The sequence below is a fragment of the Dermochelys coriacea genome, chromosome 5, assembly GCF_009764565.3.
Source record: "Dermochelys coriacea isolate rDerCor1 chromosome 5, rDerCor1.pri.v4, whole genome shotgun sequence".
In the NCBI taxonomy this organism is placed as follows: domain Eukaryota; kingdom Metazoa; phylum Chordata; order Testudines; family Dermochelyidae; genus Dermochelys; species Dermochelys coriacea.
In genome coordinates, this window is record NC_050072.1 from 119,100,261 (window position 1) to 119,118,457 (window position 18,197).

General features: G+C 42.0%; 1 long non-coding RNA gene across 2 annotated transcripts in view; it reads right to left on the reverse strand.

The window, feature by feature from the left end:
• The window catches only part of LOC122460308, a 380,240-nt gene that overhangs the window by 250,501 nt on the left and 111,542 nt on the right, over positions 1–18,197 (reverse strand). For both annotated transcript variants that reach the window (XR_006281552.1, XR_006281551.1), the window contains exon 2: positions 8,395–8,534. This is a non-coding gene — a long non-coding RNA (uncharacterized LOC122460308). The remainder of the gene's footprint in view (positions 1–8,394; positions 8,535–18,197) is intronic.

Genomic DNA, 18,197 nt, shown 5'->3' on the forward strand with positions numbered 1-18,197 from the left:
TTTGGGCTTGTCTATGCCATGCTGCAAAGCGCATGAGAAAGTTGCAATTTGTAAAGCTCTCTAACAGGTTATGCTCTAACTGATCCATGTAGACCCTGCTGGCATGATCTAAAAGGTACCCCATTTGCGTTAATGTAGCCTTGTCTGAGGAAATAATTTCCCTAGCATATAGCCTTTCCTTCCATTACATCAGGAATTCATGTCATCCTGTTTTACCTCATGTCTTGATAAACAAACATATTGAATGTGGCCAGAGGAAGCTCAAACTTCAATTTTGTCTGAGTTCTCCTGTATTTTTTTCCCCTATGGCATCCCAAGATTGATAGGAGGGCAGCATCACATTTCACTCTTCTGTAATATTTTTTTCAGTAGAATCCAAATTAAACAATAGACTGCCATGTGTACTATTTTTCATTCTGAATCCCAAAAGATCAGTAACAAATGTAACCAACACAAAATACACCACATCAGGTAAGAGTCACTCTAAAAGCTTTCTTATCAGGTAAACCAGGAGTGGGCAAACTATGGCCCAGGGGTCGCATCCGGGCCCTTCAGACATTTTAATCTGGTCCTTGAGCTCCCACGAGGGAGCAGGGTCTGGGGCTTGCCCTGCTCTGGCACTCCAGTCAGGGAGTGGGGTTGGGGGCCTGCTCTGCTCCGCGTGGCTATTGGAAGCAGCAGCATGTCCCTCCTCCGGCTCCAACACTTAGGGGCAGCTAAGAGGCTCCACACACTGCCTCTACCCCAAGTGCCTCCCCCGAAGCTCCCATTGGCCAGGAAACATGGCCAATGGGAGCTGCAGGGGTGGCAACTGCGGACAGGGCAGCACGCAGAGCTGCCTGGCCACACTGCTGCATAGGAGCCTGCACCCCTGACCCCCTTCCACACTCCAACTCCCTGCCCCAGCCCTGATCCCTCTCCTGTTCTCCAAACGCCTTGATGCCAGCCTGGAGTGCCCTCCTACACCCCAAACCCTCATCCCCAGCCCCACCCCAGGCCCCTCACCCTCCCCCCTGCACCCAACACCCTGTTCTAGCCCAGAGCCCCTTCCCGCATACTGAACTCCTTATTTTGGGACACACAACAGAGCCCGCAGCCCCAGCTGGAGCCCTCCCGCACCCCAATCCCCAATTTTGTGAGTATTCATGGTCTGCCATACAATTTCCATACCCAGATGTGGCCCTTGGGCCAAAAACTTTGCCCACCCCTGAAGTAAACCTTTTCTTCCAACATTCTTTGCCTTCATTTTTTTTGGAGGTTTTCTTCCAGCTGATGTGCCCATCCTAAGAAACATTTTATATTGCAAAAGAACCTGGAGCGTTCCCAGACTCTGGGATTTCTTAGGGCTTACCTGCATGCAGGGGTAAAGTGCTCGACAGGGGTGTAATTTCTCAAGTGCATTAATGGGTTGCCCATTAATTGGTCCATGTAGACTGCTGGTGTACTTTAGTGTAGTGCTGTTTGAAACAGTATTATGTTAAAGTACACAAGAGAACCTTTAGTACACACCAGCAGGGTCTACAAAGACTAATTAATGTGCAACATGTTACTGTGTTTTGGCAATCACACCCTATCAAGCATATTATCCCGCCATGTAGAGAGATCAGAAGACACTTTAGAGAGAATAAACCGGACTTGTTTTCATTTTAAAATCAGGGCTCAGAGAGTATCTGGAAGAGACGGCAGCAGAAGTTGTGTGTGCAAGGGCAGATGGGACAGATCCTCAGCTGGTGTCAATAGCCAATGTTCCACTGACTTCTATGAAGCTATGATCATTTACACCAAGTGAGGATCTGCCCCTATGCGTGTATCTTTCTTTGTGATTGGGACAGAGGTGATTTTTTTTTTTAGTTTAGCATATGAAAGTCCACTTGCTTCACTGGCCAAAAATTATTCATTGACACCAGCTGTAGATGATATGGAGACATTAGATGGTCAGGATTCAAAAGTGGCATTATTAGGAATACTGGCCTGAGCCAATTGTGTTAGTTTCAAGTCTTTTGTAGACTTGAAACTAAGCACTGGTACTAATCCATAGAGGGAAGCTACTTCTTTAATATTCATGAATAAAATTCTGAACTGGAATAATCAGGTGCAGCTCTACTGAAGCCCATGGAAGGCCCACATGAGATATTCAAATGGATGCAACTTATGCCAATTTACACTAGCTGATGATCTTGTCCTCAATTTCTAAATCTGTATAAAACTAGAGGAGCAAATGAAAATTTGTATGTAAAATAAATGTTTGTATGCACAATTTTATTTCTTTGGGTTTCTTAAATATAATTACTATTATAACGAGTTTGACAAAGAGAAGTATAAAAACAAATCCGATAAATAAAGCTGTGCCTTAAGGTTTGAAATTTTGTTCTGACAACTATCAGATTTTGTACAGAAACATGCAACATTTAAAAATGTTCCAGGCTTTAATCCAAAAGTGACCATTTAGCAAAACGGGAGGGAACATGAACAAAGATTCACTATTTCCCCACAGCTCTAACAGCCCCTAACCTCACTGCATTCAGAACTAAATGAAAATCTCCTCTCTTCAATTTAGCTTTCCCATTATAAATTATTTCCCCCACACACACACACACACACTTAAAATTGTGAGAGTGTTGTACAAACTTACTAGTTACTCAAGCTTACCCTTTGGGTAGGGAAGGAAGGAAGAGAGGGAGAGAAATTATTTTGTTACTTCTTTTTTAAATGTGTGCGTGCATTCAGGTACATGGATGGCTGTGCTAAATAGATTTCAGTTGTTTTAAAATTCCCTCCTCAACTTCTAGTTTATAATTCCTTCCAAAAATCCAGCATATTTTATTTCATTACCACCCTCTATTCTAATTTATTGCATCCAAGACTTGCATTACATGGTTAAAAAGGGAAACCCGGTAGGGCCATTTTTAATGTGTGTGTTCCCACATTTCATATCCAGATCAACCAATCCTTGCCAAATACTTGTGGAACTCTATATATTGGATTTCCTTTTGGCAGAATGTCACAGCCAACATGCTTGTTTTCTGGTCAGAGAAACAAGATGAGAAATCACAAACACACACACACACATACACACCTGTATCATCAAGAAGTCACAGTAGATATTATTATAAGGAAGATGAATTCTTTCTTGACAGATGTGGCCCTTGATACAATTTCTTATGCATTTGTCATGTGAAAACTGCATTGCTTCTTTGGGGTACACCTAAAAACCCCTCTGAAATATTAGATAATGGGGAACATGGCTACCTGCTTCCTCAGCGATATCTCTTTGAGAGCTCAGACTTGGCAGTGACTTCCAATTCATTTAAAGGTGTTGATTTTGATTTATAAAGCCTTTCATCGCTTGGGTTCTGGCAGCTTGAGATTGCCTCTCTCTCTGTTCCTTATCCATGGCAGTTTGAGGTCAATTGAGGCTCTCCAGGTGACACACTTTACTGTAGATATTTTATGTCTGGGGACAAGTGTCCTGACTGGAGGGACTTCAACTGTGGAAGTTAGCGTCATCGTGGAATATTGTCAGATATTGTCCGTTTTACAGAGCCTGTGTTTGTTTTCCATCAGAGCTTATATCTTTATGAAACTGTTGAATAGATAAGGAGTACTTGTGGCACCTTAGAGACTAACAAATTTATTAGAGCATAAGCTTTCGTGAGCTACAGCTCACTTCATCGGATGCATTTGGTGGAAATTTTTTTTTTCCACCAAATGCATCCGATGAAGTGAGCTGTAGCTCACGAAAGCTTATGCTCTAATAAATTTGTTAGTCTCTAAGGTGCCACAAGTACTCCTTTTCTTTTTGCGAATACAGACTAACACGGCTGCTACTCTGAAACCTGTTGAATAGATAGCATCATTATTTGCTGAGTTGGGAGGGTCTTAGTTCTGACATGGGCTTAATGGTAATTATTCAAAAACTTTTTAAATAACGAATTGCAGCGTGCACCGGACTGACACTCAGGAAGCCTGGGTTCTGTTTCTGGCTCTGCCACTAGTTTGCTGGCCAGCCTTGGGCATGTCACATAATTTCTCTATACCTCAGTTTCCCCATCGGTAAATTGGGGATAATGGCACCTCTGTCCTTTGGTAAAGATCTTTGAGATCCACTCACGAGTAAGTCTACAATTTTGGCACAGGACACACGGACAGGAAATGTGGGCAATAAACAATCAATCAATCAATCATGGATTTATTGATGCCGATGCCAGGCCCAAGCCCCACTGCCCAGGGCTGAATTATTGGTATTTTCAAGAAGTCATGGAGGTCTCATAAAATCAGTGTCCTCTGTGACAGATTCATAGCCTTACTCATGAGAAATGATATACAAGAGCTAGATACTATTATTATTAGAGCTCTCGGAAAGCCCACTTTATGCTTTAAAAGAACCTTTTGCAGACGACCAGCATGAGGCTCATGCAGTACCATGCAAGATATGCCATCAAAACATGTCTTAACATAAGTGGTGCAAATGCTTTGTGCTGGCCTTCACTCTAACTCACTCGCTTTTGTGTGCGCACATACGGCCCCGCTCAATCTGTCAATAATATCAATCTTCAAGGCAAATGAAGAAACTGATACTCAAACACAATCTGTTAAATTCAGTAAAAGGAGGAGTGGCACAATGGGCTAGAGGAAGAAGCTACAATGAAGACAGAAGATCAGTTAATTATTATTCATAAAGCAATATTGCAGAGGACAAAAATCTAATGCAACCATTTAAATCCTTTATTGGAAAATAAAGCTAAACGTGCGTGTGTGCAATGAAATCCACTTAACATACATGGGAGCTATCTATTGTGCACTTTATAACATTCACCTCACATCACTCTGCCTGAAAAGCCACATTAAACAAGAGGTGAGATGTGCCTTGAAATTCAGTCTGACTTTGCTTAAAATGGGGCAAAATATACAGAGCACTGGAAAAAAAAAGTGGAGAATTGCATAGATCAATAAACTACAGGAATGCATTTTCCAGAGGATTTATAGGAGATTATATACCTGAAGTTTTGGATCTCTTTGCTACTATTCTGACTTCTACACAACTTTAAAAATGCATGCCCAGAATAACAAGATTAGGTACAAATAAAGGTACAGTATTGCTGTAGTCTATTTCCTTATCAGTAAAGTTATTTCCGCAGCCATTAAAAATCAATGGCATGGTGAAACTGATGAAGAAGTGATTATTTTCGTGAACTATGTACACTTATTCATCTCCTTCCTCTGTCATGTTGTTCTTTAGCTAATACGTATAGAATACTCAATACTTCAGTGACTTAAAATTTGACTGGACTCTGTCCCATTATTAGTTACTATTATTTGTCGTAATACTAGTACAATACCTGGGAGACCTAGTCCTGGATCAGGACCTTATTGTGCTAGGGGCATTCTTCATACAGGGAACAAAAAGAGCATCCCTGCCCCAAAGATCTTACAGTCTCGATATTAAGTCCCAAGGTACTTACTGTCTAAGGGCCTGATGCCAACCCCAACAGAGTCAGTGGGAAGACTCCCTTGGACTTCACCAGGCTTTGGATCTGGCCCTATGGCCCCAATCATGCAATAAGGTCCACCAGCACAGATCCTGCTATGCTGAGCCCTACCAAAGTTAATGGGACTGGTTCCAAGGGTCGGCACAAGCAGATTACAGTGCAAAATTAGGGTGTAAATTAACAACACATGTTTCTCCTTTGAATTAATTCTTGAGTTCCAACCTAAGTATAGCTACTTAATCTATGCTACCTGCCCTGACATGATATACCATATACATTTAAATTAGAAGTATTTGCAATGGCTTAACACCCTTCTTATCCCATCCCATGCCAATTTTCTCACTAGCTCACTCCATCACATACCCATTCAAATTCCTACTGTAATTTACAGAATGCAAATATCATATCCAGCAATAGTGCAAGAAACCTACAGGCCCAACCCTGTAATATTCAGCTCGAGCAGTTATCATATGGCTTTAGGCCTACATGCCTTGGTATAAGTAAGTTAACAGGTAGTAACCCTAATTTATAAGGAATGTAAGATAAGATGTTTGATTTAGAGTTGTAATTTTTCAAATAATGTATGAAATGACTAACAGGTAGTGACCAGGAATATGAGCTTAATAATTTTGGGATAAGAACAGCCACAAATATGTAACTAATAATAGGCCCAACCACCATGTAAGCGGAAGCACTCGAGACAGCGATCTTCAGACTCCGTTGGCATTCCAGAGACAGGATAGGACCCTTGTAGATCACTACCTGCTTCCCCACCTCTAGGTCTCGGTAACATTTGTGTGAATATGAGTGTAGAATAATGTGGGAAGTTAACATCACAAGTGGAATATGAGGTTACACTCTATATCCTTTATGGAAATATGCTTATGATATGGATATGACACAACTGAGATATACTTTATGCAAGATAGCTCATGTAAGATATCATTGGAAAGGTTATTATGTACTGAAAGTGATTATCAAATGTGTATGTGTGTATCATTTCTGTATCTGAAGTTAGGAATATTGACCATGTATCTGTATTTCAACTGTGCTACTTTGGGTGACACCCACAACTAGCCCTTCAGATACAAAAATGAAAAAGCCAGACAGGGCTGATGGCCCATCAGCAAAGACAATGGACTGTGAAAGAGCTTAGTCTTGCTGTGGATACTCTAGACAACCTGTGAATAATGGCTGCTATGACCCTGCCGAGACATGTGACTGAGTCATGGACTCCCCCTCCCCTCTCTTGGAATGCCAGTGTTTTTCCGCTGGAAGACAAAGGGTTCCTGCCATACACAAAATCTATATAAGACAGGGGAGTGACCTCATCAGGGATCTCCTCTGCCTCCCCTCCCAAAGAGACAGGGTAAACACCTGAAAACAAGAACTGAACTTGGGGGAGAAGAATTGAGCCCAGGCCGGAAGGGTGTCTAGCCTGTGAATAATAATACCTGAAGTTTCAAGCTGCAGGCCTGTGCAGCGGGCTTTCAAGAATCTCTGTAATCTGCCTGAAACAACTTTTAGGATGAGAAATTATTATTTGTAGCCAATTTCTTTAGTGAATCAAGCTTAGTTTGCATGTTTTGTTTTATTTGCTTAGTAATTCATCTTGTTCTGGTTGCTATCCCTTATAACAGCTTAAAATCTGCCTTTTATAGTTAATATTTTTGTTTGTTTATTATTAAACCCAATTTATGCAATTTCTAACTAGGGCAGAGGGAGCAAGAAGGGGTGCATATCTCTCTTCACATTGAGGAAGAGGGAAAAATTTTTATGAGCTTGAGCTGTGCAGATTCTTCTATACAGCACAAGACAATATACCTTTGGGTCTGCACTCCAAGGGAGGTAAGCACCTGAGAGCTGAGGCAAGTCCCTTAAGCTGAGTCTTCCCAGAGATGATCTCAGTGTCTGTGTCTTTCTGCAGCTGGGTATGGCCCTGTCTGTGTGGGCACTAGAGGAAGCTTAAGAGCCTGGCTCTGCAAGACAGATTAAAGGGGGCCCAGGCTGGCAAAACAGCGGGCTCAGAGGTATCCCAGCACATCAGGTGGTACCTTGAAAGGGGGTAATCCATTACAACACTATAGTTGCATTCTCATTTGGTTTGGAACATTGGTGTTTTTACTCATTGTATAAATATAAATTATTAAAATCTCAGCTCTGCCCCAGTGTGAGTGTCACCTGTGCACTCATCAGGGCTCCCAACCAGAAACTGAATTTGAGATTGGGCCTGAGTCTGGGGAGGGGAACCTGGCAAACCTCAGAAGTATAACTGTTTTATCAACTGAGGAGCTAACTGGCAAATGTTAAGCAAACCATGGTAATCAGTACACCAATATTCAATCAGGCAACACTATATTCAGTCCCTATCGTCTAACTAATGCTCTGCATTACATGTTACTTGGTGAATCACCTCCACCCAGTCACATCCCTTGTCCCCCATCCCAGCTACTCTCAGGCAATAACCCTCAAACCCACCTCCCTCCCTATACTCCATGTCCCATCCCTATGCCAAATAATTGCTCACTGAACCACGGTGCCCAGTATGTTGTCAGAAGGGCTGTCAAGGCCATAATCATGGTTCTTGCTCCTGCAACCACCACAGGTAGAGTCCTTCCACAGGAGACCTTTCTAGTCTACTGTTGAGAGATTCTGCCCCTATGGTGGTGCTGTCTGACAGAGAACAGTAAAGTCCTAGTATCCTGAATTTTCAGCATCTGCTTAGTATGAGGTGGGAGAACCACACACTCACCTTTATCCCCTGTTGCTGCTTCTGTAGCAATTGCTCTTTGAGCATGTCTTTCCTCCTAAGTGTGTGAGGACCTTATTTTATCCATTGCTTTAGCAAAAGGGCATAGTATCCAAATACAGAGGAAATGGGAATGAACAATACATTGTTTCCTACCTTCAATGCCCTGAAGTGAAAAGTGTTCGATCGTACTGAAGCACTTTGGATTTTCCAGAACTTGATTGTAGGTCTGCTCAAAACTCACTACAAAGGTAAATGGTGCCCTTGTTCTCAGCTGGTCATTTGGATGCCAGCTCCTATGGCAGTGAGTGAGAGAGAGAGAGAGAATGAAACAGAGAGATGGAAAGAGCATGGCATAAAATCTGTTGACAAAAAATCATGCACTATTACAAATCACTGCTTTTTCACATTCACATTTCAGGGAAGCCTGTATGCAATAACTATCATTCTTTTAGTAGTAGGAGGAAAGATAGCTTTGTTTAAACCACAAGACCAAAAGTCAGGAGATCTGGGCTCTGCTCCCAGCTCTGCCAGAGACCCTAGGTCTCTACATCACCAACTCTGTGCCTCAGTTTCCCTATCTGCAAAATTGAGATAATACTGATCTACTCCCCTCACAAAAGCTAAAGCAAACACCCTATCCAGCAGCTGCAGGTATGAAAGGTGCCTTTGTATAAGGCAAGCCCCTCCACCAACATTTGAGTGCAGGGGGCAAACATCATTAGTAGGGAACAGGAGCTTCACAGATGCTCTTTTAAACAATAACAGGAATATTTTCCTACCACTTACCACAGGTATGGTTTTAGTTTAGTTTAACCTTTTTCATCTCCTCACTTGCCTCTGCACTGGAGCTGCACAAGGGAAGTTAAAGGCTGTAATAATAGTTGCTCTCTACATAATCCTACTGGGAAGTCGTGCGGGGCACCAAGAACATGGAGTAGGGCTGCTGAAAGGGCCAAAAGCAGCTACTTGAGCCTGAGGGTGAGGCGATTTCCCCCCTACCCCACTTCCTTCTACTGCTGGGCCCTCTGCCAACGTTTCTTATGATGAGGTCAGCCCCGCACAGAGCTGTCATATATCATTGGCAGGGAAGAACACAGAGTTGCTCTCCTCAGAAACAACAAGGAGGGTTACTGTTACTAGGAACTGTACCTATGGCACAGCTCAGTCCCCCCTCCCTCCCCCCCGAACTGCTTCTCTGCACAGCTTCCCTAGCCAGTCCTCTATATTTCTGCCCGGCTTCCTGCTATACACTTGCATGAGTAGTGCACACCAACCTCCACTTGACTCATATCAAGCAATAGTATCCATATACTATCTACAGCACCGATTACCGTAGTATCTTAAAAGTGCTCAATACAGAAGTTTAGATTTGTGTGGCGTAATCCAAAAAGGACATCAAAGTGGATTCTGCTTTTAACCTCTCCCGGATTCTATTCAGCTTTGATTTCTTTATATTACCCTTGCAATACCTCCTCACAGCAACCAAATTACATAGCATTCTGTCCCCCAGAAGGCCAGCTTAATTTTTAGCCAAGTTGATTCAAAATAAAAATGAATATCTTTGCTTAACTCTGCATTTCAAGCTTCATTTAGAGGAATATCCTCTCTTGTAGCTCGGTAGGAATATATTTGTGAATGGAAAAAGACACTACAAATGAAACTATATTTGTTTTTGTGACGCAAGTGCCTTAAGTTCCTATGCACATACAGTAGCATAGTAACATTTGTTACCCAAATTCTCGGAAAGACAGAAGCTACTATTGTAGGCAAAGATTTTCAAAAATAGGTCTGTAAATTAGGCCTTTAAATTGACACTTAGAATTAAAGCGTTCCAGTTTTCAAAAGTGCTGAGCGTGCAGCAGCTCCCATTGACTTTGACCCAGCTTTCGGCATCTATTTTTGGGCATTCTTGCTATAATGCACTGGGGTGTCTGTGTCTCCTACTGGTTGACACACACAGAGGATGAGGAACCCATTACACATATGTAAAGGGCCTCTGCTATAACTAGGGCCTTACCAAATTCACCATCCATTTTTTGGTCAATTTCATGGTCATAGGATTTTTAAATAATAAATGTCATGATTTCAGCTATTTAAATCTGAAATCTCAGTGTTGTGATTGTAGGAGTCCTGACCCAAAAAGGAGTTGTTTGGGGGGGGGAGGGAGGGGAAGGGAGGTGTCACAAGGTTATTGTAAGGGGGGGTGTGGTACTGCTACCTTTACTTCTGTGCTGCTGTTGGCAATGGCACTGCCTTCAGAGCTGGTTGGCTCGAGAGCAGCTGCTGGCTGGGAGCCCATCTCTGAAGGCAGAGCTGCTGCCAGCAGCAGTGCAGAAGTAAGGATGGCATGGTACGGTATTTGCCACCCTTACTTCTGCGCTGCTGTTTGCAGAGCTGGGCCCTCAGTCAGCAGCCACCACTGTCCAGCCACCCAGCTCTCTATGCAGCAGTGCAGTAGTAAGGATGGAATGGTATGGTATTGCCACCCTTACTTCTGCACTGCTGCTGGGGGTCGTTGCCTTCAGGGTTGGGTGCCTAGCCAACAGCCACTGCTCTCTGACTGTCCAGCTCTGAAGGCAGTGCAGAAGTGAGGGTGGCAATATTATGATCTCCCAAAAAATAACCTTGTGATGCCCCCACAACTCCCTTTTGGGTCAGGACCCCCAATTTCAGAAACACTGGTCTCCCCCCCATGAAATCTGTATAGTATACACAAAAGACCAGATTTCATGGTCCGTGATGTGTTGTTCATGGTCATGAATTTGGTAGGGCCCTAACTATAACCTAAAGAGCAAAAGCTTTTTAGATCTCAAGAACCAGTGCTCTAGTCCTAATTACCCACATTTGTGTGTGAGATTGACATTATTGTGTCTGCAGTCTGAAGCCAGGGGTCTGGCCACAGAATATTAATGTGTGCGCGCCACATGGTTTTTTTAGATTAGTGAATTCAGTGCTAGTGAAAGCAGTAGAATAAATTAAAAAACCCAACCCCCCTAATACAACCTTGTGTGTTTCACATAGCATGGTCTATGACAACCAGCTTCTTCAATTCTGATCTTTTTCTCCCCGGTTGTTGTCAGCTCCTGGATTTGCCTCACTATGTATATTATATTTATATATATTTGAGTATAGTAAGAAGCAAAAAATACCATGCACCAATTGCATTTCAAGAAGGATCAAGGAATCACAGAAGAGAAAGCCTGTAAGTGACAGGCATAGGAAACCATTAGTGCCATTTGAAGTGTGGAAGAGAAGGTTACTCACCTTGTGCAGTAACTGAAGTTCTTCAAAATAGTTGTCCCTGTGGGTGCTCCACTTTAGGCGTCTTGGCACTCTATGCTCGTAATTGAAGATTTGTAGTAGCAGTGCCCAGTTGGCCATGCCGCTCTATGCGGACACTTAGCACATGCAGCCAACCATCCCCTAGTTCCTTCTCCATCCCAGAGGATCAGCATGAAACTCTGAAGTAGAGGGGATGAAGGAGGTAGTGGAACACCCACAGGGACAACCATCTCAAAGAACCTTAGTTACTGCACAAGGTGAATAACCATTTCTTTTTCTTCGAGGAGTGTCCCTGTGGGTGCTCCATTTTAGGTTACTGTTGAGTAGTGCCCCTCAGTGGAGGGGAGGGGCTTCAGTGTCATTTTATTGATGGTGGATAGCACCGTGAGTCCAAACTGAGCATCTGCAGCTGATTGTTGTTCTAAAGCATAGTGTTTAGTAAAAGTATGGGCAGATGTCCAGGAGCTGCTTTGCAAATGTCCATGATGGGTACATTATTGAGAAAGGCTACAGATGTAGATAATGTTCTGGTGGAGCGTGTGCGAACTCCCGATGAATCTGGCAGACTGCTGTTTTGGTAACACAAATGGATACAGCCAGATATCCATTTAGATAGTCTCTGTTTCGAGATCATTTGACCCTTCAAACGTTCTGTTGTGGAAACAGAGGCGAGATGATTTTCTGAATGTAGATAAAAAGCTAGTGCTCTGTGAACGTCTAGCATGCGAAGGGAGGCCTCCCTGCTGTTGGCATTCAGCTTCAGGAAAAATACAGATAAATAGATGGGCTGATTTAAATGAAAGGGCAGGGGCAACCTTGGGTATGAACTTAGGGTGCGGTCATAGGACTACTTTATCCTTAAAGAATGTAGTATAAGGTGAGTGTGCCATTAGGGCACCTAATTCTCCTACCCGTCTTACTGACATGATGGAAATGAGGAAGACTACCTTCATCGACAAGTGCAACAAAGAACAAGTTATGAGAGGTTCAAACGGTTTGCCCATGAGACTGCGGAGAACAAGGTTGAGATTTCACATGGGGGTAGAGTCTCTTAGTGCGGGAAAAGTGTTTTCTATATCATTAAGGAAGCGTTTAGTCATCAGATGAGCAAAGATAGTGACTCCATCCATCTTGTCAAGGAAGGAGGTGATGGCAGAGAGATGTACTCTGACTGAGCAAGTGGTTAGCCCTGATTTTTTTTTAAGTGTTAGTATATTATCGAGGATTCTGGGTAATAGGGCCAACTTTGGAACGATCCGTTTATTCTGGCAACAAGTGCAGAATCATTTCCACTTATGTATATGTGTCTTTCTTGTACTCAGTCTTCGGCCATTCAGTGGTATGTCTCTCACTTCCTTGGAACAGTCCTTCTCAACCTCCATTAGCAACTAACCAGGCCTTGAGACAAAGTACTGCAAGGTTGGGATGGCAGATGCATACCGCGTCCTATGTCAGCAGGTGAGGTACTGAAGGAAGGATTTGAGATGGTTTCACTGCCATCTGTCTCAGGTATGGGAACCACGTTTGTCTAGGCCATGAGAGTGCAAATAAAATGATCCTGGATTTGTTCGGTCTGATCTTGTGAATGACCTGGACCAGCAGTGGGACTGGAGGAAATGCATACAATAGTGGGGCTTCCCATTTCACAAGGAGAGCGTAGCCCAGGGAGTGGTGTCCCAACCTGACTAGGGAGCAGTATTGTGGGCATTTGGTAGTAGGGAATATAGTAGGGAACACCCATAGTTTGAATATGGCTGTGAGGGTTCTGGTGTCTATTTCCCACTCAGGGACCCACCGGGGTAGTGGGGTGGAAGGGAATGGGGGGAAAACTATAATTTTTTAAAGAGAATATTGAAGCAAAACTATAAAATATAGGCTCTATAAAGAATGAAAGGATAGGCTATCACTATGGGGAAAAACAGAAAAATATTGAGCTATCTAAAGTTAGAGAGGTGCTGCTGTCACTCTGACTCAAGCCAAAAGGCGGTAGAGAAGGACCTGGGGAATGGCTGGCTGTGCACGCTAGAGTGGCAGCTTGGAGTGGCGCAAGATGGCTGCCACACATGTGCAGCCAACCGGGCACTGCTATTACAATTAGAAGCACGGGGCACCAAGACACCTAAAGTGGATCACCCACAGGGTGATCGAAGAAGCAGCAGCAGTTAATCACTAACTCATCATTTGAGGATAAGTGTCTATTCAGTCCCTAACCTCTGCCAGAAAACCTGCTAATTAGCGGCAGTGATGTTCCTTTCGCGAGGTAGATACCTGTCCACTAAGAACTGGCCAAAAGTATGAAAATTTTATCCATTAGTCAGCCATTTGGTGGTAAATACATTTGGTCACAACTGATCTAAATTGGATTTGAACCAGGAGCCTAGAAATGAAAGAGAATCCATGTCCCAAAGCCAATAACCAAAGCCATCCAGTCCCCCAAACTAAAAACTATGCAACACAACTATTCTCAAGATTAGGCAGTAACACCAATTGCATACAGAACAATTTTTCTACAATTTCAGAGTAAGGGCTTAATCCTGCAAGCCTTTCATTCTTGCAATCCCCATTTGAAACCAGACAAAACTCAAAGTGCTTAGCACTGTCCAGAGTCAAATCCTAAATGAGACAGAGTTCAGCTGACAGAGAAGGATATTGATGGTGGGAATTATCTACTGTTCAACTCGTGGTTTTGTTTAAATTTAGCAGTCCTATTTCTTGACTTTTTTATATGTATGTATATTACAGTTTGCCATTTGCTTTTTACATTATGGCCCAGATCTTCAATTGTAAATTGGCCTGGTGAAGCTAATGGAAGAACACCCATTTACACTAGCTGAGGATCTGGCCCAATATCTTTATGTTGCAATGTGAGTGAAGTTGTGCAATTTTGAGATGAAGAATGAGAGTAGCAGTGATGGTTCACGGAGAAAGGCTTGTTGAAAGAAATTAGGCCATTTTAGATATTAGACCATTGCATTCAAATACACTCCCACAGAAAATCCTTTGTTCAAACAAATACTACTTTCAAGAAGGGACAATTAGTACATTCTTCGGCCCAAATCCTGCTTAACATACTCACATTAGGAATCTCATTAAAGTCAACAGGACTGCTCGTGTAAGATATGCAAGATTTGCTTTTAATAGCTATCTTTAATTTCTGCTGTATTTCTGATACGTTTGTGCATTTAGTTATTAACAAAAAGAAGGGGGGGCACAAATGAACATGAAGAAATAGAACTTACTTTTTAATAGTTATTTACAAAGTGGTTGATGGATTTTAATGCAAAGTCTAACCCAAATCATTAACTATTCCACATGAAACAGTGAGATTTCAAGGCACATGCTTTCAGGAGACTACTTCAAGCAAAGTGTCAGATTTCATTGTAATGCAACAGTAACAACCTTACAGTACTTGGTGGGTGGAAGTTTTTAATTCACTGCATTACTTTTTAGTTATCACAGCATTTTATTTTGTGTTTTTGCTGGCTCTTCAGTGGAACAAAAAAGAATCTCATGCCCCATTATCCTTCTAAGGCCTTTGGTATGGTTCCCACAAGGGTCAAGAAAACAATTTTTCAGCTGCTATCATGAAAATCAAGCAAGTGCTGATTACAAACCATAAGAGAGTATCTTCTAAATTCCTTTCATCATTATTTTAATAGCAGAGCAAAAGAACATTGTTTCAGAAGAAGCAGAGTAGAGCTATCGTCTGAAATAAGTAGGTTATATAAGGATCTTTTTGCAAGGTTCAAGGAGTCTTTGAGAAGGTTTTATTTGATTTTCTGTTCTCTTAGATGATTTTCTATTTTCTTCAGTCTAAAAGGTTCAGTGCAATTTACATTTAACTCTAGATTCCTAGAACATCCATTTTGTGATACTTTATTTCTGATAAGCATAAGACCTAAATAATTTTCAATTGTAAAAGTGAGGAAATGCCATATTTGTTTGGGGCGTAGATTAGCGTGGTACTAAAATGAGTTGCATCCCTCCATTTGAGGGGTATGTTCTGAGTGCAGAGACTCCACAGACAGCAGAATTGGTGCAGTTTCCCTGTGCAGAAGGGAAGGGAGGGCTAGATTGGGCAAGTTATGTGCAAGGTACAAACTTGAGACTTGATCCTGCAAGGTGCAGAACACCCTCCATTCTCTTTGAATTCAGCAAGTGGTGCGGGTGCCCAGCAGCCTGCAGGCCTGAGCTGTTCTTTCAAAGGCTTATGCTCATCAGTAACAGGTTGGTGTCTTACCTTTTTTATTAATACCTAAAACAAAATGTGATCTACAAGTATTAATGAGCAAAACAAGCCAAGTTTGAAGGTTCTTGCTTTGGCCATTGTTGAATCATCCAACCATGCAATATGTAATTAGACACAGCTGTATTGGCAAGATGCATGTCCTTTATCTTTGCAGTACTCAAAAATGGCTGAATCTATTTCTCTCAAAAGGTTCTACATGTACAAAAAGAAGAAAAGTGACCTTTGGGCTGAAACAAGTTATGGAAAATTTCACCCATGAAGGCCTTTTCTCAGAAAGCCATGAGCAACTGAAAAGGCATGGTTAGAAGAGAAGATGGTCCTCAACCTGAACTATGGCATGTGCAATCTGTAGCAATATAATGATGAGTGTACATCTGTAGGTATATTGCAAACACCATGTTTATCTTTTCTTTTAAATAATTGCCAAGCAAGGTGAATCACTGGTTTACATGCTATCTGAAAGCTGTTCAGCATTTTGTTAATCAGTTAGGGAACCTCAACAATGGCCTTTCACCTTCTCTAGTATGGAGCAACTGCACAAACTCTCCACATCACTTGACCACAGATAAGAGTTTTCTGGGAAGAATATGCGCGGAGTGACCTCATAGGAGATCCTCACAAAGCCATGTTCATTGCAGAAAGGATCTATGTATCTACTCCACATACTCTAGGTCCACACAGAGGTCCACCTAAAAAGTGAGCGAGGACAATGGGATTCAGTTGACCCAATGCCCTAGGCAATTAGTTTTGGTGTGGCAATGATGTGCCCAGGCCACAAATTGGAGGGATGGATTTCACCACCTGAAACCCTATACAATTCCTCCATACACAACCTGATCACTAACCCTCAAGGCTGGTGGTGTGAATTTCATCCACTCATATTTCCTGAAACATAAAGTTAGGCATATAGCTAGAGTTTGAAAATCTTAGGCACCTAAATACCTTTAAAAAAATCTGCCTTAGTCCTTTCACTCAAGCAGTAGAGGCTCAAGATTTTAGTGAGAGAGGTTTCTGATTCAGGCATTCACTAGGGATGTCATTTCATACTTGTATATTTTTCCTATTTCCAAGACTAAGACATCACCCTCCCACCTTACAGTCTATGGTAATACAAGTAGCCATCACAATGACCATACATAATCTAAATTATCACCAATACGTCCAACTCTATGGCTACTGTCAAGGATCCTTCCTCACTCTGAATTCTAGGGTACAAATGTGGGGACCTGCATGAAAGACCCCCTAAGCTTATTCTTACCAGTTTAGGTTAAAAACTTCCCCAAGGTACAAACTTTGTCTTGACCTTGAACCGTATGCTGCCACCACCAAGAGTGTTAAACAAAGAACAGGGAAAGAGACCACTTGGAGACATCTTCCCCCAAAATATCCCCCCCCAAGCGCTACCCCCCATTTCCTGGGGAAAGCTTGATAAGAATCCTCACCAATTTTTACAGGTGAACACAGACCCAAACCCATGGATCTTAAGAACAATGAAAAATCAATCAGGTTCTTAAAAGAAGAATTTTAATTAAGAAAAGGTAAAAGAATCACCTCTGTAAAATCGGGATGGTAAATAACTAACAGGGTAATCAGATTCAAAACATAGAGAATCCCTCTAGGTAAAACCTTAAGTTACAAAAAGACACAAAAACAGGAATATACATTCCATCCAGCACAACTTATTTTACCAGCCATGTAACAAAAGGAAATCTAACGCATTTCTAGCTAGATTACTTACTAACTTAACAGGCTGCATTCCTGATCTGTTCCCAGCAAAAGCATCACACACACAGACAAAACCCTTTGTGTCTCATCCCCCCTCCAGATTTGAAAGCATCTTGTCCCCTCATTGGTCATTTTGGGTCATGTGCTAGCGAGGTTATCTTAGCTTCTTAACCCTTTACGGGTGAAAGGATTTTGTCTCTGGCCAGGAGGGATTTTATAGCACTGTATACAGAAAGGTGGTTACACTTCCCTTTATATTTATGACAGCTACATATTTCATAACATTGCCAAATGAGGCCAATAGTATCTAGGTAGAAGTCTGCATTGCAAACTTATCAATATTTTTTTCCAAACACTGAGCTCAATTTTTTATTTATTTATCTTCTTCATTCTCTTTATATTCTGCTAAGTGCCACTTAATAATCTGTGAAGCAGGAGGCGTTACACTTTGGGTCCTGTTAGGATTCAGATCTTTAACTGTGACGAATCAAAAGAATACAAATGTAACCACAGAAAAAGCATTGCCATTCAAAATCCCTTTCTAAAAGTCAAACCCCAAGTTTATAATGAAAAATAAGAAGTAATCCATGAAAAACCAAACCTGTGTTTAGGTATGGCATAGATAGATAGGGTTTATTAATGCTTCAAAATATATGATTTCAAAAGATTCCTCTGAGGCAGTTATAGGATACGCAGTAAC